The following is a 23,998-nucleotide window of genomic DNA, read 5'->3' as shown; positions in this document are numbered from 1 at the left end:
TGTAATAGGTTCAGTACAAGGAATGGGCAGGCAACCAAAGCAGAGCCTCTCAGAGTCATTTACTCGGATTGATGACCTGATTCTGGACAAAGTCCTGTAGGCTTGCTAAGCTGGAGAGGGAAATGAATCCAGCCTGCTTGGGAGCTGTCTTCACCACCACATTCCGAGGGCCTCTGTGCAGGGAAGAACGAGGTCAAGCTCAGAGAGAGAAGGAGAGGCTTAACAGCAAGGAGTCCCCACACAAGGAGTCACCAAAGCTCCGCTTTCCTGCAGCTTATAACATTTAATTCTCTGAGATGCCCTCATGTTCTTCTTAGCTGTGCCAGCAATAAACAGACTCAGCTTCTCTGAGTTGAATTTCTGTCACCTTCACAGAAAGAACCTCAACATCTACACTCTCTTTTCTGCCTTCTGGTACCTTCGGAATTCACTGCCCACCAAGGGGTCTGTCTCCCCCTCAAACTCTTGTTTCCATGTATCTGGTTACACCATCTCCTTCCTGAAAAGTCCCCAGGGTGCCACATAGAAGGCAGCTTTAAGCCAGAATTCCTCAGACTGACATGCGCAGTCTAACCCCAGCCAGCCTTTCACCATTACAGTTTCTTAAACCCTTCACTTTTTATCATCACCCATAGTAAGAAATATTATAATATATAATACTACCAGCTCTATATAAAGTGTAGAATATATAAAAAGAAGAGAATATAGTGTATTACACATACTAAGGGTAAAAACTGTTTTGTAAAACATTTGTTTTAGTTATATGTATGTTTATATATACACTCAAAATGTTTAAAATGTTTAAAATGCACATATTATACATATATGATTTATATATCATATAATGTATAACCATGTGTTATATTATATATACTAATATGTTTGTATATATACACTAATATATAGTATATTCATTATATATTATAAAAAAATATGCATTATATGTATAATATAATTTATAATTATATAGTATATATAATCTAAGTGAATATATATGTGTATTTATTACATTCTAATGCTATATATAATATATGTATATACATGCATATAACTAAAGATAAGTTTTACAAAATAATACTTACCATTACTATGTATAATACATTATCTTTTCTTTTATATTCCATTCATTCTTTTGAAAAGTGCTGGTTGTAGTAAAAATGTTCCTTTTGTCACAAAAGTGAGAAATGAGATTGCTTCACCGCCTTGAGCCACAGTCTTTGTAGGTATAGGGGATTCGAGATGTTCCATGTCATGAGGAGGGCAGATGGGGGAGCAAGGGCCTAGAAGGATGCCCTGGCTTGGTCTTCACACAGTTCTTGGTGCCTCGAAGGCATAGGAACACAAAGTTGGCATGAGAGCTGTAGTTTTCCAACCCCTGATTACAGTAAGGTAGTTGCTAGATACTGTTTGGGTGGCTTGAAGATGAGAAGACTGATGTCGTTATGATGCTCTCTGTCTTTCCCTCAAGGTGGCTGCTTCAGCTCCAACCATAACACATGCATTCAGGTCAGAAGAGAGGAAAATAAAAGGGATCCTGACTTTGTCCTGTACTAATAGAAGTTTTTCCAGAGCTAAGTCCAGCAGATTTTCTTTAAGTTGCATCACTCTCAGGCAAAGTCTTTCAAAATGGTGGTGATTATCCCAATGACAGCATTCGGTTTACATGGTCCTTGATAAGCAGATGATGCAGAAAAAAAGTGTGTCTCTTTATTAGTGATTCTTGCTAGTCCCAGAGACAACACCCATTGGTCCATTTTGGATTATAGATTCATCCCTGCTGCCAAGGGGTTAGGAAACTCTGATTGGCCAGTCTGGATCCATTCCTGACCCACAGGCCAGGAAAAGGGAAGGAATGTGATGGTCAGCATTGCCATTTGAGGGAGGCTGAGCTTCTGAAGGAAAAGATGGTAGTAGAAACCATCACCAATACAGAAGGGAGTTGATATATTGTTGCTAAATTGAATTGAGGTATCATTAAGAAGTAGTGCTAGGGAATTCCCTGGTGGTTCAGTAATTGGGACTCAGCATTTTCATTGCCTAGGGCCAGGGTTTGATCCCTGATTGGGGAACTAAGATCCTATAAGCTGTGCCACATGGCAAAAAAAAAAAAAAAAGCAGGAAATAGTCTACTCAAGATACTTGACTTTTAAATGCTTTTATTTTTTGACAGTGTACAAAAATTTGATAGTATTTGCTTTTAAGAAATTTATAGCCTAGGGTGGACAATTTATAGCCTAAGCTAAATAGAATTCTTTTGGTGACAAATGAAAAAGTATTTAACAAAATACATAGTGTAGACAAGGCTATGAGATTCTGAAGAACAGGGACTCAGAAGCAAGTTAATGGTGTCGTTTGAATAAACAAACTGAAACCGAAGATGTAAATGATGTACTTACAGTTGCACTAAATGTTGTAACCCAAGTGCGGTCAAAATACAGGATCTTTACCTTGAGGGGGTCAACTAAACCTCCTGAGTCCATCCAGCTTGCTATTTTAGATATGCCCTTAGGTGAGAGGTACTCCTGGCAGACGTGGGAAGTGTCTACAGGCTGTAATTGTGTTTCACCTTGGCATGCTCGGAGCACCTGGCTAGATCTCAAACATTATACTGTGTCTGGTATTTCATATGCTGTCTGCAGCCTGGTTGGGTCTTAACCAATCAAAGAACTGTGTCACAGCCAGTGATAGATGACGCGAGATATTCTAGGTTTCCTCACTTTCCTCTGATGAGCTTAGACTAAGACAGAGGCTGCAGAATGTGGAAGTGGAAATCATATGAAAAGACAGTTGCTGGGCGTGGAGTTACCAGGCACGGAGGCTGAGAGGGCTTGGCAGTCGGCAAAGAAAACCTCTTAGAACCAGTTCAATGTTGCCTTGATTTGATCGTTATAGTATTAAAAAACCTTTCCACAGTGTGCGTCAATTCTTGCTTGTCAGCAAGACTCAAGAGAGAAGAGAAGTCGCTCAGTCGTGTCCAACTCTTTGCGACCCCATGGGGTGTAGCCTACCAGGCTCCTCTGTCCATGGGATTTTCCAGGCAATAGTCCTGGAGTGGATTACCATTTCCTTCTCCAGGGGATCTTCCCAACCCAGGGATTGAACCGGGTCTCCCACATTGTAGACAGACGCTTTACCGTCTGAGCCACCAGGAATGTCAAATTTCCTAGCAATTCGACAGGTAGATTCAAAGTGGCTGTGCACCCCCTAAAATGCAGTTATATCTCTCTATGAGTGATATTTATTAGGGTAAGTAGTATAAGCATTAATTAATATTTCTTTCATCATTAAATAATGTGTCTTTCATATTTGCCTGAAACCACAGGTGTGAGATCGAGAAGGAGAGAGAATGCTAAAACAAAAGACAACTGAAGGGAAAATGAGGCCACCGCCTCTACTCAGACACACTTGTGTGATATCACTCACATTTCTTTAGCTTTCTGGACCTGAGTATTCTTAACCGTCAAATCATGGAGTGATTCCTAGTCTCTTCCAATTTTATTCCTGATGTCTGTATTAAAATCATTTTCAATTTAGAAGTCTTTTTGTGACCAATAACAGAAATTCATGACTTTTATTTCTCGGAGATCTTACAAAAGTGAAGACAAGAGAAGGGGACGACAGAGGATGAGATGGCTGGATGGCATCACCGACTCCATGGACATGAGTTTGAGTAAGTTCCGGGAGTTGGTGATGGACAGGGAAGCCTGGCGTGCTGCTGCCCACGGGGTCACGAAGAGTCGGACCCAACTGAGCGACTGAACCGAACTGAACAGAAATTCGCATGAGCTAGCAAAAGCTAAAGAGAGAGAGTTATCAAAATACCAGTGTGTAACAGAGGGAACCTTAGTAAATTTTCTTTGATTCAAACAGAAACCTGGTTCGAATCCTCCATCCCATTGTGCTTGCAGGAACTGAAGGATAGGGTGTGTGTAGGTGCAGGAATGTGGGTTTGAAAAGCAAAGATGATATTAAAAATATCTAACAGCTGCTAGAGGCGCAAAGGTACACGCCAGCTGATCACAGGCCTGCCTGAAAGGGTGGGAGTTGGTGGGATAGAGGGGGTGGGGGGAGAGAATAAATAATAAAACACAAGCGCTTCTCCTTTCTGGTTTCCCCACCCTCAAACAAGAATAATAGTACCTCAGTAAATTAAATCAACACATAAAGATACACAGGCATTTAAGGGAACCCAAGGGCAAAGATGCAAACAGCCTGCAAGAATGAATTAGAACCAGGGGCTTGTATGGCCACAAGACTCTAGATCCTTCTCTTGTGGGCTCTTCTCTGCAGGACTCCCTCACTGGTTTGTTTTATCTTTCATCTGTTTGGACTGTCTTTGTCTGGTTTTCCAGTCTAAATGCTCCTAAATTTACCTTTTGTTGTTGTTCTAAATATCACACAGACTCAAGAGGAACCAGATCCAAATTCCTCTTGAAAGGAGTCTAACTGGCAAAGCTTGGGTCAGATTCCTTTTCCTGACCATCTACCTGTGACCGGGATGGTTTTGTCATATTGGAAAAAAAAAAAAGTAGCTGCTGGGGGCCTCTTACTGTCAATGCGGGTGGTAGTGCAGGAACGGTGTTGAGAATACTTAACAACTGGTGTGAGATGGGCTTCAGTCACTGAGAATGGACACCAGCCCTAAACAACCAGTGCAGCTGGACCAGTCTAGTCTGGAATGGGGAAAGAAGAGGACCAGTTCCCAGCAGATGGAAAATAACCATGAATTGGGCTTTTAATCTAAGAGTGGTCTGTCCAGAGTCTATGAAAAAATAGCCAAAGCCCATGTTAAAAGCAGAGTGTTCTTGGAAACTTTTTTTTTTTAGCAATTAGAGGGATTAGTTAAGTGCCATTTTGCTTTTTATCAGCACAACTGTGTGCTAAATGCTGCAACCAATAAAAGGAAAATACAGCACAGAACACTCCCTGCCCTCTGCCTCCAGGAGCTTTCACTCTGATTTGAGTGAGACAGGAAGAATTTACAGAACCAGGCACTGATTATAGCGTGTGCTGTGAGTCAGGGGTAGAAGAGCTCCCTGTGGACGGGAGAGTCAGGGACACTGACAGGGTGTGGCTGAGAATACTTTCTATATCTCCTCTCAATGTAAAGAATTTCTAAATTCTGTGGATTAATGAAGGGACCAATCAGTGGACGTTGAAGGATGTATTCAAAAGGTCCAAGAGCTTTTTCTAAGTCAAGGATGGGACTGCAAGAAACTTTGCTCAAGCTTAAACACCAGCCTCTGGAATGAGGTACTGACACACGCCACAATATGGATGAACCTTGAAAACATTATGCTGAGTGAAAAAAGCCAGACACAAAGTCACATATTGTATGATTCCACTTATATGAAATAACCACAGTAGGAAAACCCATAGAAACCGAAAGAGAATTGGTGGTTGCCCGGGGCTAGAGGGAAGAGGGAATGGGGAGGAACTCCTAAAACGTACAGGATTTCTTTTGAGGATGAGAAAAATGTTCTGGAGTTAGTTGTGACTATTGCACAACCTTGTGAGTATACAAAAAAGCATAACTATACTTCAAATTCACTTCAAATGGGTAAATTATATCTCAACAAAACAAAAACTATAGCAAAAACACATTAAAAAAAAATCAGCCTTCTGTTTAGAAAAAGTATCTTTCTCTTCTTTCCTTCTATACTTCGGTGTGAATATTTCGTTTATTCACTGACAGTTCCCTAATCTGTTACACCAGCCTAGGACTCCCCTGCAGCTGAAACCTTCCTGGAGATTCCCCATAGGTACCTCAAACCCAACGTAATGAAAATAAAATTGCAATGTTGGACCCTAACTTTCTCCTTCTTGTATTTCCTCCTTCAGGTGATGGGTTCACTGACCATTCAGTCATGTAAGGCATCCATGTGTGAGTCATTCTTTATATCATTCAATCATTTGTTCATCCATTCAGCAAATCGTCTTTAAGGACCTGTCACATATCAGGCACAGGCTTGTGCTGGACATGCTGCTGGGAACGAGACACATATGGTTCCAGCCCTTGTGGAGGACCATGGAAGATAGATCAATCATTCAGACACAGTGAGATGAGAACAGTAGCCTGGGGGATAGAGGGAGCCAACTCCCACCTGTTATTATGCACCAAATGCTATTGATTTTGCCTCCTAAATACCTCTCAAAGCCAGTGTTTGCTCCTCATTCAAAGTACTCTTGTCTTCCTTCAAGCCTGTCTACATGACCTCGGTTGCTTCCTAACTGGTCTCCTTGTCCCAATTTCTCATGCCACCAGCCTTGCTAGTCTCAAATCCTTCTCCCACCCTGCTGCTAGAAAGACCATTCAAAAACAAAACACCTCCTCGTGCAATTTCCTTGTTTATACTATTTTGTCTCCTATAGTGTTCAACAAACCTGAAGGCTATAATATGCTCCCACCAGAAGAAGGGCTGCAGTGACTGATGATGGGAGTTGGTCCTCTTCCTAACTCGGATGGAGAATCATTGTGTAGTTCAAATTCCTTGCCAGGACATAACATGTCCTTCATAAAGTGACCCCTGCTTACCTCTTCAATCTCACCACCATGGCTTCTCCCATGTGCTCAGAGGATGGGTTTTCTTTCTCCAGTTTCTCCCCATCTCCATAGTCTACTCAACACCAAGTTGAGCATGCTTCCCAAGGCAGACTCATTGACAGACTTCATTTAAAAATTCACCAGTGCTTTGTTGCCAGGTAGCTGAACTAAGGCCACATTAAAGTTCTGAAGATCTTTCAGAATTTGACCCATTCATGGCCTCTGTCTGCCACCCACTTGACTGAAGCCCTCATTCAGTCCAGCAGCAGAAGCGGATGGAACTGAGGGACTGACAGCCTCCCTAAGCTTCTGTGCAAGAAGAAGAGGGACCCTGGGCAAAGCAGAGAGAGGAGGGAACAAAAGAGCTTAAATGGACCAAAGAAATGAGGCAGAAAAGAGACAGAAAGTACCAGAGAGGAGAGATGGCTCCCCGCCCCTGCTTCCTCTGGGTGTGGACCGTGTTGCCTCTGGGCATGCTGACATGGAGTCTTGTGATGTGAGTTAGAGGAACTGGTTGGGTAAGAAGAGCTGCCCCCCAACATCTCTTCCTGTGAGGGTTTTATACAAGTTGGAACATGCCCAAAACAAAGAACTGCTTTTACTTTCTTTTATATCCCATATGTGCTGATAGCTGTGCATGCATGCTAAGTCAGTTCAGTCATGTCCAACCCTTTGCGACCCTACGGACGATAACCCACCAAGCTTCTCTGTCCATGGGATCCTCCAGGCAAGAATACTGGAGTGGGTTGCCATGTTCTCCAGGAGGTCTTCCCAACCCAGGGATCAAAGCCATGTCTCTTATTGGCAAGTGGGTTCTTTACCACTAGCATCACTTGGAACCCCTTGCTGATAGCTACAAACAATAAAAAACTACTTGGGTGTTTTGGTACCAGCACACGAATGATCACGGTACCATCGCATCCTTCCACTGAGGAGTGTGAGCAGGGGTTGCACCCATGTGTGCCTGCACACTAGCCATTGCCATTCCCTCCACAGTCGGGCTGTTGAGCCTCTGTGCTCTCCCACCTGCTGTACCCTAAGGCTGGAATGCTTCTCTCCCGTCTTATCAGTTTATTCAACCTCATACTTCATGGCTCACCTTGGAGCTTTTACTGACCCTCTTAACACAAAAAATTAGGTGACTGGGGGCTAGGTGTCTGTCTTCTGCTTTTTCTATAATATTCAGGGCGCCTCTCCTACAGCCTTTGTAATGCTGGAGGGCAATTAGTGGTTTAAGCGTGTCCTCACTGATAGATGGAGGTGACGGCTGTGTCATGCTCATCTCTTTATCTTCAGGTCTTACCAAAGTGCTTAGCGCCTAGGTCATTTTCAATAAATCATTTCTGAATAGCTGAAGGAATTAAGAATAGAATGCTGCATATTGAAAAATTGCCATGCATCCCTTTGACCCAGACTAAATCTTATTCAGTATCCTTAGGGCATCCTGATAAGGTGCTTCCCTTCTCACCTAAACAATTTGCTGGCCCCTTCTCGGAAATGTAGAAGGGTTGGGCTAATTGGATTTGTCTAAAGAGAAGAGAAGGAGAATGGTGGGAGAGAAAGACTTAAAACAACCAAGCCTCATCTCGCTGCAAAGTTTACTGGATTCCATCTCAGTAAAACTGAATCAGTTGGCACCATTGTCCTCCAGCCCTGATTTAATGGTGGGACAAGAGCTGTTGAATGCACTATTAAACGGGAGTGCAGGAGGAAGGGATCCAAAGGAGCTGGTCAGGAGAGACAGTCCTGCCCGTTAGTGGCTGTGAAGAGAAGGGACACATTGCCCATTGCACTCGTGTTCCCTGCAAGAACCTCAGGTTCCTGGAATCTGAGCTCGAAGAGACTGACCTCCCTGCTGCCTGTTCCTGTGGTTCCACTGATGAGGGAGTGATGCTAACACGGTTTATGACTGCCTTGAGCAGGTTACCTCTTGTAATGTCTATTTTAAAAAGAGAATAAGGATTCTTGTTTGTTGTTGTTATAAGTTCAGAAGCACAGTGCCCACAAAGCACCCTACAATTGCTATAATTAACTTTATTATATTTCCACCCTGTAATAATCTACTATAAATTATAGCCCATGAGAATTATACTTAGGCCCAGAATAATGGGCAACAGCCATTCATTTGTGTATTTATTTTATTAAGGCTATTTTTGAAAAATATTGAGAACTGTGAAAAGGAAAATTAAGTTTTCTGGCAAAATCACCATTCAGAAAAATCATTATGAGGGTTTTTGTTGCTGTTTAGTCGCTCAGTTGTGTCCAACTGTCTGTGACCCCATGATGCGTAGCCCGCCAGGCTCCTCTGTCCAAGGGATTTTCCAGGAGAGAATACTGGGTTACCAGTTCCTTCTCCATGGGATCTTCCGGACCCAGGAGTCGAACCTGGGTCTCCTGTCTCATGCATGGACCCTAGTTAATTTGGTCAGGCCTCCCTCAATCATTATATCTTACCCATGGACTACTTGCCTTGTAAACTTCCTGCTAGAAATTTTGGTTGGCATTAGCAAGACTCCATAATTCTTGTAGTCTCTCAGGAGTAAACACTGTCAGGAGAGACAGGCCTGATGAAGTTGGGTCCTGCACCTGAGTGGCTTTCGGGTTCCTCCCTGTTGTCCTCAGAGCTGAAGGATTCCAGGCTGGTGGGAAGGGTAATGAGAGAAATTCAACTTAGTCGGGAGGCCGATGAAGGAGGAGATTTTTGCTTTAATTGGAATTCTTCTGGATGTTCCTTCCAAAGGCTACATGCCTACATCTCACTTTACTTCAGTTCCATTCAACACTTAAAAAAAAGAGCTCTCTTTTCTGTAGCACATCCTACCAAGGATTCAGAATTAACTCCGTTCATCCTTTGTCCTTCTTTCTTCCTCTCTCCTAGATAGGAACATTTTTTTCAGGCCTGGGGTGCTTGCCCTTCTAGTTCATTTCTAGATTTAGCATCCTCTAAGGGTTCTGGAGTAAATGATCATGGACTGAATTCCAGATATGCTCAGATGGTAAAGCATCTGCCTACAATGTGGGAGACCCGGGGTTTGATCCCTGGTTGGGGAAGATCCTCTGGAGAAGGAAATGGAAACCCACTCCAGTACTCTTGCCTGGAAAATCCCATGGGAGGAGCCTGGTAGGCTACAGTCCATGGGGTCACAAAGAGTCGGACAGAGCTGAGCGACTTTACTTCCTTCCTTCCATGTTATATGGCTTCCCAGGTGACTCTAGTGGTAAAGAACCCACCTGCCAATGCAGGAGACATAAGAGACATGGATTCCATTCCTGGGTCGGGAAATGCAACCCATTCCAGTATTCTTGCCTGGAGAATCCCATGGACAGAGAAGTCTGGTGGGTTACAGTTCATGGAGTCCAGAGTCAGACATGACTGAAGCGACATAGCATGCATGTTAGCTCATTTATTCAGCAGTATTTTTTGAGCCTGTACTATTTGTTAGGTAACATGAGTTTGGCAATTAATAGCATGTCCATAATTGGAGAAGGAAATGGCAACCCACTCCAGTGTTCTTGCCTGGAGAATCCCAGGGATGGGGAGCCTGGTGGGCTGCCGTCTCTAGGGTCGCACAGAGTCGGACACGACTGAAGCAACTTAGCAGCAGCAACAGCAGCAGCATGTCCATAAACCTTGTTCTCTAGAAACTTACAGTCCAGTGGAGGTGGTAAGGAAGTAGATAGGGAATTACAAAATGAGGTAACAAAATAAGAAGTCAGCTCAAGATGCTATGTCTCAAAAAAATAAAAAGATGCTATGTCTCATTAGACCAAAAGTCACCCTCAACCGAACTGAAAGCTTTAAACCTGGCCCAACACCCAGGTCCCTGAGCTCTTTCAAAGAGGCATAAATATGGAGAAGATTCCAAATTATCTGCCCCATACCAGTCTCATCTGGACAGGCCCCTTCTTCCCTCTAGCTTCCCGCTAAGCTGTAAAAAGAGATTCAGTAAACACCAGCTGGATTAAACTGGTCAATTGATGTATTGACTTTTTTTTCTCTATTAAATCATTAAAACTCTGAAACCAAGCCAGAATCAAGTATGAATAATGCAATTGTTATCCTGCTTGTCCAAGATTGCCCTTTTCACCTTTCATCCTTTTTGAAGGAACTGAGAGCCAGGATAAGTCCTCTAGACAGAAATCGGCTAAAATGTTATGGACTGAACACTCTGCCATGGCACGGGACTCTGAGTCTCAGCTGTTCAACAGAGGATACTGCATGGCTTTGCTCATCAGCCTAATTTAGATGATAGATGATTGACTGAAATGAGCTATGAGAGGGTGTGTATTAATACCTTCCCTAGCAACACACCAACGAGGGAGTGGCAAAGTCCAAAGGTTCAACATCAGTTTTCCATCCTGGGTAAGTTCACATGACTTTCCTTTTCTAGCCATAAATTCTGAGAAATTTCCCTCCAAAATCTTCCTTTAAGACCCAGTCTGGATTGAATCAGAGTTGGATAGACTGGAAAACATTTACTTTTCAAAATTTCTGACATCGGTCTTTGAAGTTCAATTGTTCTGACTTTCCCATCCCCCTCCCCGCCTCCCATCCCAGGATAAAATGATTAAGAATTAGGAGCAAAGTGAATGGAAGAAACACAATTTTCAGGACCTTTGAAGAGGAGAACCATCTGGGCCATTTACTCTGAGCCTTCTTAGATACAACTTTCTTTCTTTCTTTTTTAAATATTTATTTATTTGGCTGCACCGGGTCTTAGTTGTGGCATGCAGGAATCTTTAGTTGAGGCATGTGGGACCTAGTTCCCTGACCAGGGGTCAAACCTGAGCCCCCTGCATTGGAAGCACAGAGTCTTAGCAACTGGACCACCAGGGAAGTCCCCTTAGTTACAAATTCCTGCTGAAGAGTGAGAAAAGTCTTCATATTTTAATATCCACAGGTTAATTTGCCATTCAGTTATCATGATCCAATTATATACAATCCAATTACATACATTCAAGTCTCATTTCAGAACAAATGTTAAAATAAACATGTGTACACATCAAATATTGCTGGGATTTAGCAATTCATATCATTTTATTAATAATATGACGTTTTCTGGCGTGGTCACTTTATCATTTTTTTCAGTTTGCCATTGGTAACTCTTCAGTCAGGAACTATTCATATTTATCTAGAAGAGAGATTGGGCCTTGCTGGGTGGCACTAGTGGTAAAGAACCCATCTAACAATGCAGTAGACATAAGAAACATGAGTTCAGTCCCTAGGTCAAAAAGATCCCCTGGAGAAGGGAATGGCAACACACTCCAGTATTCTTGCATGGAGAATCTCATGGACAGAGGAGCCTGGTGGGCTACAGAGTCTACGGGGTCACAAAGAGTGAAGTCACTTCACTCGTGTCCAACTCTGTGTGACCTTATGGACTATAACCCACTAGGCTCCTCTCTCCATGGGATTCTCTAGGCAAGAATACTGGAGTGGGTTGCCATGCCCTTCTTCAGGGGATCCTCCTAACCCAGGGATGGAACACACATCTCTTATGTCTCCTGTTCTTTACAATAAGTGCCCCATGGGAAGCCCCTCCCTACATCTAGAGTTACATTATTATAATCATTGATCTTATAAAACTGTATCTGTGATCAGTTGTTTCACGTCAGCTAATCATCATTACACATCTAGTAATGCAAGAAACAATCATCTTGCACAGTGTGCTGTGCTAAGTCGCTCAGTCGTGTCCAACTCTTTGTGACCACATGGACTGTAGCCTGCCAGGCTCCCCAATAGGCAGAATACAAGTAATATAGTTAGTAGTATTGATAAGGTCATAGATAAGTATTTAAGTGAAGAGCTTCCAGTAGGCGTGGCCCGGTATCTCCCCAGATCGCTAACCAGTCTGTTTTGCATCCATCACTATCTTTAAGGGAAATGATATGTTGTTATCATACTCAAAGTTCACCAAAGATGTCTGCAGGTACGAGGTGAGTGGTAGATCATGGTGACCCCTGAAGGACTGACAAAGGAATGTTATCTTCTGAGGACTTATGTGGTTGGCATCCAAAGAACAATTGATGTTTATGTTTGAGCAGGTATTTCTGCCACTGGGCAGCCTGGCTAATGCAGAATGCCATTGCACAAAGAATGGTAGAGGGCAGGGAGGAGGCCAAAGGGCAGAGAAAAAGTTTTATGCTTAAAGTTTTTCTTGGCTTAAAATATGAATTTTATGTCAACCCTTTTATGAAAGATCCAAGAGCCTCTTACAATGATTCAAAAATAAGAAGGTCATTCTTTTTTCCAGAGTTACAAAAGTGTCACTTGTAACTGCCCAAACCAAAGTGAGACAGCATTTCAGAGTAGGAAATGAAAGGAGCCAGTATGAGATACAAGTAGCTTTTTAGTATTTATGTATTTTATTTATCTGGCTGTGTGGGATTTTCCTTGTAGTGCATGGACTCCAGTTGTGGTGCTCGGCCTCCAGAGTATGCAGACTCCAGAGTACAGGGCCTTCAGTAGCTGTGGCTGGTGGGCTTAGCTGCTCCATGGCATATGGATTCTTATTTCCCCAACCAAGTATTGAACCCATGGCCCCCGCATTGCAAGGTGGATTCTTAACCACTGGACCACCAGAGAAGTCCCCCAAGTAGTTTTAAAAAGCATGAAAGATATGAAAGTATTTAACAGTAATGAACTGTACATTTTAGAAAATGATTAAGGTGGTCAATTTTATATTATGCATGAGGTGTTACGCTGATTCAGTCCTGTCTGACTCTGCAACCCTATGGACTGTAGCCCTCTAGGTTCCTCTGCCTTTGGAATTCTCCAGGCAAGAATACTGGAGTGGGTTGCCAGTCCCTCCTCCAGGGATATTATGTATATTTTACCACAATTAAAATGTTTTAAATTTAATGTTATGTATATTTAGGAAAGCAAGTTTTATTATTTCTTTTTAGTTTGATCTCAATTCTTTAAATTGAAGTACAGTTGATTTACAATATTACATTTGTTTCAGGCATACAGCATAGTGATTAAGTATCTTTGCAGAATTTATTCCATTATAAGTTATTATAAGATAATGGCTATAATTTCCTGTGCTATACAGCATATCTTTATTACTTATCTATTTTTACACATAGTAGTTTGAATCCCTTAATCCCATACACCTATCCAGAACAAGTCTGTTTTCTATGCCTGTGAGTCTGTTTCTGTTTTGCAAATACTTTGTATTTTTTTTAGATTCCACATCTAGGTGGTTTCATAGGGTATATAATGGAAAAGTGCCAGGTTTCAACAGACAGGAGTCGGACCTGCCTGTCTCAACAGAGTCATGAAGTGAATTAAAGGAATCTCTTAAAGTAACACTAGTGCAGGTCATCTTCCCAGGATCTGATGAGTCTCTATTTTTTTTGTCCAGATAATGATAATGACTGATTTTTTAACAGCAAAGCCAGTTTGATTTGTTAATTGCTCCTATTTTCTTTCTTCTTCTTTTTTTTTTTTTTTGACTGCACCAGGTCTTAGTTGTGGCATGTGGGATCTAGTTTCCTGACCAAGGATGTATCCCGCCCCCCTGCATTAGGAGCAAGGAGTCTTAACCACCGGACCACCATGCTTCCCTGTGCTCCAATATCTTAGGTGTATTTTCCTTATGGTAAAACATGGACAGCAATGCAGGAAGGGGACAAGTCTGGGGAGGACCAAACGTGGAAATTCCTCTTCTGACCACCTCCACCCCGTCCCTTGTGGACGTAGGTCATGCTTATCGGAACCTGCTAGAGGAGATGGGGGTATAGAAGTGGGTGACGGCCTGTCAGTGTAAGAGGTGTATTTGTATGGAGCGTGTCATAGGGGAGTCCTTCGAGGATGGGTCTCAGGGGTGTGAAAGTGTGTGTCGACAGTCGCCCTCCTCGGCAAGTCATAACATGATTTCATGGGCAGAGTGACCCTGAATGTGCAGATTTGAGTGCTTAAGAGTAGATTGGATTCTGTCTTAAAAGGAGAACGTTGTGTTGCTTTTCCCCCTCCGGAAAGACTTCTGCAGTGCCCCCCCAACCCCCACCCCCGGAAAGACCAGGACAGCGGCTGACTAGTCGCTTTTTCTCCTGTCCCCTCGGGCCTTCAGCCGCCGAAAGGGGGCCTTGCGGGCCTGACCCCCGGCTGGAAGGAAGAGGCGTAAGTCAACTTCCTCGCCGGCAACACCCGCGGCGGCGGTGGGTGCGCGGGTCTGCGCATCCCGCCCCCGGGCCGGGAAGGGGCGGAGCCGGGCGGAGCCCGCCCCCGGCTGGCCCCTCTTCCCCGCCGCTCCTCCGACCCGCGCTGGCCGCAGTCACCGCCGCCTGCAGGAAGCTGGGAGCGGGATCTTGGGCCGGGAGTGCGGGCTGGGCTGCGTGCACGGGCTCGGCCGCCGCTGCCGGTGAGTCCCTGGGCTGGCGGCGCGGTGCGCGGAGGGAGGCGGGTCAGGACCCGGCTGTTGGGGAGCCCCAGGGCGCAAGCACCGAGATGTCAAGATCGCGACTGTGGGGGCCCCCGGAGGAGCATCGCGAGGTAGAGGAGCCCGGGGGTGGGGAGTCAACATGCCCCCGGTGCTGGGGCGTCCAGGAGCCCTGAAGGCGAGGCAGAGGGTCAGGAACTCGAAGTTGGGGCGTCCCGAAACCCGATCCTGGAGGACTACGGGGTTAGGATCCTGAGATTGGAGAGGTCCCCAGGGGTGCGGAATGAGGGCTGCCCAGTCGGCCTTCTCGGGGCGCCCTCCGCAGGGCGGAGGGGAGCAGAACCCGGGAAGGGAGTGCGGAGAGAGGAAGCCCGAGGCGGGCGGGGCAGGAGAGAAGCCCCAGGGAGGGGAGCCCCGGACAGGGGAGGGTGGGGCGACGCGAGTGACTTCTCCGGGAAAGGATGGAGGGGGTTTCGCCGAGAGGGCGGGTGCAGGGAGCGGAGCTGTGCGGAGAATCCGGGGTTCTGTTCTGGAGGATGCGGGATTGGAGAGCTAGAACGCCGCGGCGGGGGTCCGAGGTGGCCCGCGGAGCTGTAGGGCGGGCACTCAGGGAACATCTCGGCCTAGGGGACGCAGCCCACTCGGTGGGGTCATGGCCATCTCAAGAGGACATCCTCTCAAGGGAGCAGGAAGGGCCACCCTGGACGAGGTTGGGTAGGGACCCTCCACCTAGCGAGCTCGGGCAGTGTTGGCAAATTAGGCAGGGGGACCGGAGAGGGGCGCACCTGGCAGACCTGCGTGGGCACCGCAGTGCCCTAAGCATCTGTGGCCCTCAGGCACAGACTCACAAAAGGGAGACCTGTGGACTGGACAGGCTTAGGGTTGCATCTCATATTTCTGAGCTGGGTTAGAAGTGATTTTGCCCAGGGATCCGATGAGAAGAGTCTGGGCTTATAGCTCAGAATAGCTCTGGAGTGAGTTTTCAAATTGTATAGGTAAGCTCTACCTGTGTGTGTGTGTGTGTAACTCATAATAAAAGTGTGTGTAATTTTTAGATCCACATGTGCTGCTTGCTTCCTCCTCTTTTGTACTTTGTGAGAGGTTGTTTCTGAGTAAAAACTGGAGGAAAATCAGGAAGGTTTCAGCGTACACACATACAAACTAACCGCCCACAAATGCATTGCATTCCACGGTCTAGTAAACATGAGTATTATACTTTTGGATTGCTTCTGTTGGCGAGGGCTCCCTTTAGTGGAGTGAAAAGGAGTTACCTGCATGGAAAGTGGACTGCCCTTGACTGCCCTCTTAGGATGTCCACAGCCTGGACCCACCCCTGAGTTGCTGCACCCTTGACCAGGTCACCTGGTGGGGCGCTAGCCTGCTCAGGACCTCAGGGAATGGCATTCTAGAGTCTGTCTGAATATAAACAAATGACCAGCGCACTGTCTGGTTTATCTTCTTGTTTTTTCCCCCCTGTTGTTTGTCTTAGGTGTCTGGCTCTCTTTTACTAGTTAAATAATATTGACATCTTATATTAATGTATTCTATATGGTTAATTATGGGTGGTAATTACCTTAATTATTTGATATAACAACTAATTCAGGAAGACGTAGGGCCTTGGGAATCCTGTTAAGTAGATTTCTCCCTGAGGAGGTTCCTGGGCTTTAAGGGGCAGTGGGAGGGGGAGGGAATGGGCTCTACTCCTTTTCTTTTCTGCTGTAGATATAGGTCCATCCTCTAGTATACACTGAGATTAGAGCTTCCTGGGAGGACCAAAGACTTTTGGCATCTAGTATTTGGCTCAGATGGTAAAGAATCTGCCTGCAATGCAGGAGATCTGGGTTTGATCCCCGGGTGAGGAAGATTCCCTAGAGAAAGGGATAGCTACCCACTCCATTATTCTTGCCTGGGAAATCCCATGGACAGAGGAGCCTGACAGGCTACAGTCCATGAGTTCACAAAGAGTTGTACACTATACACAACTTAGCGAATAACATTTTCACTTTTCACTTTTTAATATGTTGGGCCCATTTTTTTTTTCTTCATGCAGAGGAAAGCTCATCAATAAGTATGCAAGTTAATGGTAAAGTGATCTATTCAATTTCACAGGTGTCATTTCAGGACAAGTTTTTTTTCCATCAGAGGGTGGTCAGAACCTTGCACCAAAATCTGCATTATCATTATTGCGGTAGCATATTTATCCACTTGGACATATAGCTAGCTGATTCTTCCAATTCTTTATCCAAATGTTAGAATAAGTACCTAAGTATTTATACATTCAAATAAATTCGTGTTTCACCCTTTCTTTCTCACCCCTCATCGTGGCAAGCTGTGTACTAATTCTAGTGATGCTGTCATTGCCGAGAATAATTTTGGAGCCCTGCTTTGGAGTTGCCTTCAGAGTTGGCAACACGTTGACTGAATTGCCTCTGTGATGGCAAACCTTCCGCAGTTGGGAAACAGCCAAACGCTTGTGTGGAGCCAACTTTGGTGGAGAATTGGGGTTGTTATAGGAAGTGTGTCCATTAAAGTAATGAAAGTCCTCTTGAAGGGCTAGCAGTTCTACAGGGGTCATCCAGTAAAGAGTATGTGTTTAGGATTGTAAAGTAGTTGCTTTGAAATACAGCCTTCATTTGATTGTTTGCGCTCTGGTGCATGTGTAAAAAAAAAAGCAGAACTGGTGCTAGAGGAGGAAATGGCAACCCACTCCAGTATTCTTGCCTGGGAGATCCCATGGACAGAGGAACCTGCTGAGCTACAGTCCATGGGGTCGCAAAGAGTCGGACACAGCAGCAACTGAGCACAGAGTGTTATACTCTGTCGTACCTTATGGTTTGGGGGCTTCCCAGGTGGTGCTAGTGGTAAAAAACCTGCCTGCCAATGCCGGAGATAAAAGAGACTCAGGTTCCATCCCTGGGTCAGAAAGAGCCCCTGGAGGAGGGCACAGCAACCCACTCCAGTATTCTTGCTTGGAGAATCCCATGAACAGAGGAGCATGCGGGCTACAATCCATAGGGTTGCGAAGAGTCAGACACGACTGAGGTGACTTAACATGCACCAACACCTCATAGCTTATAGGGCTGGAGAAAATCAGCCTTTCTTTTCCCCTTCCATGTCCTCTGTACCAGGCAGTTTCCATCCCCTTGTATTTTTTACCGAAAGCAAAATGAACAAAAGACTTGTTTTTTCCAGCAAAAAAGGTAGTCAGAAAGTCACTTACCCTATTGGGCATTACCAATAGGTAATATTGGTAATTAGGTATCATTGCCTGATACCTAAGTTTTTATGTGAAAAGATCTATATAGAGTCAAGGGGAAGAGAATGATTTCTGAAAATCCATTTTAGTTTTGGGATTCCATAGCACATAGCATGAAAAATCAACATATCCCATTTCTGCCTTTGTTTCCCTAAATTCTATTTTCCCCCCTCAGGTTGTATAACCTGAAGTTTCAATACAGCCATAGCTTGAATCTTGATTTAACTGTGATCTTGGACAAATTACTCATCTCTTTTGGCCTCCATTTTCTTACCCTAACATGAAGATGTGATGAGCAGGTACCTCATGGGGCTGTGATGAAGATGAAGTACGATTTGTGTGTGTAGAACCCTGAGATCAGTGTCCCTACATAATCAGTGCTCCATAGAGTCTAGCTCTTTGCGTTATTAAGAGTGCTTATTGATCGTTTTGTATTATAATTCCTTTTAAGCCATGTAAAAATTTATAATGTCCAAGTAATGATAGTCCCTTTGGCTGGGCTTTGCAAATGAACCTGTCCTCTCAGGAGTGTTTTAAGAGTGACCTTAACAGCAACCATAGCTAGCTACTTTATTTTGAATTCCTATTGGGCTTCCCAGAGGTAAAGGATCCACCTGCCAAGCAGGAGACTCCAGTTTAATCCCTGGGTCGGAAAGATCCCCTGGAGAAGGAAATGGCAACCCACTCCAGTATTCTTGCCTGGAAAATCCCTTGGTCAGAGGAACCTGGTGGGCTATAGTCCATGGGGTTGCAAAGAGTCTGACGCGAATTAGCAACCGAGCATACACGTATTTTAAAATATGAAAAGTCCAGTTTTGAGTGTGTTTTAGGTGTAGCAGTTTGGTAAAAAGCTGAAGGAAAATTGTTTAAAAGCTTCTCCTATAATTTTCTTCCTGATCCAATGAAATATTATTCTAACAACATAGCTCTAGTTCTCTTGGCATATATTGAAAGGGATGATTCTGGAGAATGTTTGTTTCAGTTAAATTGAAGTCTTGTTCTGTTTTTTTTTTTTTTTTTTAGTGGTAGAGAGGAAGAACCTGGCACTGCATTCTCAGTTCTTTCATAAATACCAACAGTCAGTTTTTGCAAATTTATGAATTTTATTATATTCAGTTAATTTTACCTTAATTTTAATGAAATAATTTATGGTTACTATGAAATAGCTGTTTCATGAAATGTTCAACATTTAGTGAGAATTCTCTGTGTTTCAGTGAAGTATGTGCAGGAGACGAGGTATAAGGAACAGATTTTTTCCCCTAGAAGTTCACATAATGTGCCCTCTTACTTAGGACAATACATTAGCGAGAATTGTTGGGGTTTTTTTTTCTCCTAATGGCTTACAAGGCTAAGGGTTAATATGAATTTCACTATATGTTCCTTTCCCTCAATTTCTTGGAGAAGGCTAAATATATGGATCTCTCAATAGTGTTTATATTTTTTGTTATGGATAGATTCTTTCAGGATTAGATCCTGCTATGTACTCAGATGCCATAAAAGGAAATAAGGGCTCTAAAATTACTTAGTGAAGTGTAAAGTGATAGACAGTCTGCCTTCTCTGTGGGGGCTGGTGTGGGGGATGGAGTCTGCATCATCAGGTTCAACCAACCGAGGATGGAAATGTCAATGAAAAAATTAATCCATAGTCAAGCTAAGAAAGAAATGGAACATTTTATTCAAACCAACCTGAGGATTATAACCTGGGAGACAGTCTCTCAGAGAGGTCTGAGGACTGTTCCAAAGAGGTGAAGGTTGTGGCCAGTCTAGATGTGACTTTGGAGAAGGGGGTACATCCAATCAAAGCACACATCTTGGTAGAGTTATTGCTATCTGCAAGAAACAGGTGTCTTAGTTGATGGTTTTAGTGCCCTGTAAGTATGGGAAGATTCTAGAAGCTGGATTCATAAAATTTTCTCCTGAAAATATCTTAACCACCTGAGGGTCAATTTCTGTTTTTCTGTAGCACAAAATGCCTAATCCTGATCTTTGCCCTGAATTCCTTTTGAGGTGTACTGCATAGATCAGTGACCAAAGTGGCTGATGACTTAATCCTTGTAGAATTGATGGTGGACAACATTATTTTTACAATCCCCTCCTTTTCAGTCTTAGTTTCGACCATGATTTGGGAGGCATTTTGTGACCACTTTGTCTCATGATGCCAGGAACGCTCCTTCCCAGGTTGGGCAAGGATTTCTTTGATAGGCTTCTCAATGTGCTCTTGGTGGACAAGACTCTGTTAACAGTAGCCAGAGCCTCTGGCCAGCCTGTAATATTGTCCGGGAAATGATTTCCTCTTGTTGCTTCTTCCCACATCTAGAGTTACACTATTATAATCATCGATCTTATAGAATTGTATATTTCGTCAATCATTTCAAGTCACCTAGTCAACAAAGGTCCGTCAAGTCAAGACTATGGTTTTTCCAGTGGTCATGTATGGATGTAAGAGTTGGACTGTAAAGAAAGCTGAGCGCGGAATTGATGCTTTTGAACTGTGGTGTTGGAGAAGATGCTTGAGGCTTCCTTGGACTGCAAGGAGATCCAACCAGTCCATCCTAAAGAAGATCAGTCCTGGGTGTTCATTGGAAGGACTGATGTTGAAGCTGAAACTTCAATACTTTGGCCACCTGATGCAAAGAGCTGACTCATTTGAAAAGACCCTGATGCTGGGAAAGATTGAGGGCAGGAGGAGAAGGGACGACAGAGGGTGAGATGGTTGGATGGCATCACCGACTCCATGGACATGGGTTTGGGTGGACTCCGGGAGTTGGTGATGGATAGGGAGGCCTGGCGTGCTGTGGTTCATGGGGTCGCAAAGAGTCAGACACGACTGAGCGACTGAACTGAACTGAATCATCATTAATTTTACCAGACCTTTGGCCACATATTTGGTCATGCAAGAAACAATCATCTTATTCAATAGGAAGAATACAAGTAATGCAGCTAGTGGCATTAATAAGGTCATAAGTAAGTATCTAAGTGAAGAGCTTCCATTAGATGTGACCCAATATCTCCCCAGGTTCTCTGACCAGTCTATTCTATACCAGTTGCTATATTTAAGGCAAATGATATATTGGTATTGTACATAAAGCTCACCAAAGATGTCTACAGGTAGAAGATGAAGGTGGGTTATCATGACTTCTTAAAGATTGACAAAGTAATGTTTTCTAAAGAGTTGTGTGACTGCCAGAAGAAGCACAAGTGATCTTTCTGATTGAGCAGGGATTTCTGCCATTGGGGAATCTGGTTAATGCATAATGCAGATATACAATGACCAGTGGATGGGAGGGAGGAGGCCAAAGGTCAGAGAAAATGTTTTTGTTTAAATTTTTCTTGTCTAGCCTTAAAATGTCAGTTGAAATAAATGTCAGAAAACAGTCAGGGAAAAAAAATCCCAGGGGAATTTGGGGGGAGCATGAATACATGTATCAGTTCAGTTCAGTCGCTCAGTCGTGTCCGACTCTTTGCGACCCCATGAATCGCAGCATTCCAGGCCTCCCTGTCCATCACCATCTCCCAGAGTTCACTCAAACTCATGTCCATTGAGTCGGTGATGCCATCCAGCCATCTCATCCTCTGTCGTCCCCTTTTCCTCCTGCCCCCAATCCCTCCCAGTGTCGTAGTCTTTTCCAGTGTATGGCTAAATCCCTTCTCAGTTCACCTAAAACTATCACAGCATTGTTAATAGGCTATATCCCAATACAAAACAAAAAGTTAAAAGAAAAGTCCCAGAAAGTTCCAGAAAACAAAACTTGAACTTGTCATGCCCAGGCAACTACTTACACAGCATTTATTTTACACAAAACAGTTACATTGTATTTACAGCTATTCACATAACATTTACATTATATTAGGTAATATAAGTAATCTAGAGATGTTTTAAAGTATGTGGGTGGATGTGGGTAGGTTACATGCAAATACTGTGCCATTGTACATAAAGGACTTGAGCATGCACAGATTTTGGTATGCCAGGAGGATCCTGGAAGCAATCCCCATAGACACTGAGGGGCCACTGTATAACTGTAGGATGGGGCTATTTTTGTTGTTTATCCCTTCTATAGTGGCATTTGGCCTTTGCTCTGTCTGTGTTCTGAATGGTAGTTCACACCCAGGAAACAATACCGCAGGGTGGTTGAGATTAGAGCAGGTGTTCTTAATAAGGAGCAGGGGCAACGATTTTACATCCCTTTCACCCCCAGGCTGCCAGGATATTTGACAATGTCTAGAGATATTTTTCTGAGAAGGCAATGGCAACCCACTCCAGTACTCTTGCCTGGAAAATCCCATGGGCAGAGGAGCCTGGTGGGCTGAAGTCCATGGGGTCGTGAAGAGTCAGACACGACTGAGCGACTTCCTTTCACTTTTCACTTTCATGCACTGGAGAAGGAAATGGCAACCCACTCCAGTATTCTTGCCTGGAGAATCCCAGGGACGGGGGAGCCTGGTGGGCTGCTGTCTGTGGGGTGGCACAGAGTTGGACACGACTGAAGCGACGCAGCAGCAGCAGCAGCAGCAGCAGAGATATTTTTGATTTTCATAGCTGGAAAGGAGAGAGATGTTACTGGCATCTAATGGGTAGAGGCCAGAAATGCTGCTAGATGTTGTATAATGCATGCAATAGCCCTTCACAGCAAAGAATTTTCCAGGTAGCTCAGCTTGTAAAGAATCCCCCTGCAATGCAGGAGACCCCAGTTCAATTCCTGGGTTGGGAAGATCCACTGGAGAAGGGATAGGCTACTCCCTCCAGTATTCTTGGGCTTCCCTGGTGGCTTAACTGGTAAAGAATCCGCCTGCAATGTGGGAGACCTGGATTCGATCCGTGGGTTGGGAAGATCCCCTGGAGAAGGGAACCCACTCCAGCATTCTGGTGTGGACAGTTCCATGGGCTATATAGTTCACGGGTTCACAAAGAGTTGGACATGACTGAGCGACTTTCATTTTCATTTCAAATGGCAGTAGTGCTGAGAGATCCTGAACTAGATTAAGGGATCTGGAGTGGGGACCAACCAGTGTTAGCATCCTAGAATGACCCTGGCTGAGCTCCTTAAAAATGCAGGTCTGAAATGCTGTTGTGCAATTAGATGGGATAGTGTATATAAAATACTTAGCTCACAGAGTTGCCCAGTAAATGGTAACTCTTAGTATAATGTCTGGTTAGTCAGTCCAGGGACTATGCATCAAAGACATAGCTTTGGCTTTGCACCCATGGTGCACAGATCCAGGTCAGGTTTCCTGATCCCATCCATGTGTCCTAGAGTAGGTAGGGCAGGGACACAGAACTACCTGTGTCTGTGGTTCCTTCTGCATTCTGGTTCTGCTGGCAGTGGGCTGCAGTTGCCTCCAACCAGGTGAGCAGGGCAGTGCTTTGGACCTGTTTTCTGGGGGCAGAGATGAGCTGAGGCTGGAGGAGCTCTGTTTCCTCCTCCACACGTGGAAGGAGGAGAAGGCTAGGTGGTGAAGTCCTCCCCCCACCCCACACCTCCCAACTTGTCTTCTGGGCTCTACTGGGACCCCTATCTCTGCACAGGCACAACTTCCTCTACTGTGAGCAGCCCTGGTGTCTGGCAGTTTCTCTTTACTTTTTCTTAGCCTCTTCTACTCAAGCAAAAGTTCTTGGCAGGTCCCTTCACTTTTAATGAAATACTCCAAGTCCGCTGCAGGTTTTGCTCTTCGTGGGCCTTCTTGGCCATCTGGGGAGGACAAAGGAGGCCGCCCATGAAGCTCAGGCCCCACTTTGACCTTCCTGCTTTGCTGTTTTTCCTTTGCACTTTGAGCCAGAGGAGTGAGTGGTCCATTCAAGCAACCAGAGGCGCCTCA

The 23,998-nt window shown here is 44.4% G+C and overlaps 1 protein-coding gene across 3 annotated transcripts in view; it reads left to right on the top strand.

Moving 5' to 3' along the window:
- The window catches only part of PAQR8 (progestin and adipoQ receptor family member 8), a 115,400-nt gene that overhangs the window by 56,160 nt on the left and 35,242 nt on the right, over nt 1–23,998 (top strand). The window contains exon 1 of one of the 3 annotated variants that reach the window (XM_070361368.1): nt 14,685–14,910. The exons of 1 other annotated variant lie outside the window; for it this stretch is intronic. The gene's annotated coding sequence lies outside the window, so the exon portion shown is untranslated. Of the gene's footprint in view, nt 1–14,684; nt 14,911–23,998 lie in introns of those variants that run through there. One more of the 3 variants, XM_070361366.1, reaches the window with a different exon arrangement.

The sequence above is a fragment of the Bos mutus genome, chromosome 23 (genome assembly GCF_027580195.1).
Source record: "Bos mutus isolate GX-2022 chromosome 23, NWIPB_WYAK_1.1, whole genome shotgun sequence".
Classification (NCBI taxonomy): domain Eukaryota; kingdom Metazoa; phylum Chordata; class Mammalia; order Artiodactyla; family Bovidae; genus Bos; species Bos mutus.
Note: the sequence above shows the minus strand (reverse complement) of the source record. Positions and strands in the feature narration are given on the sequence as shown.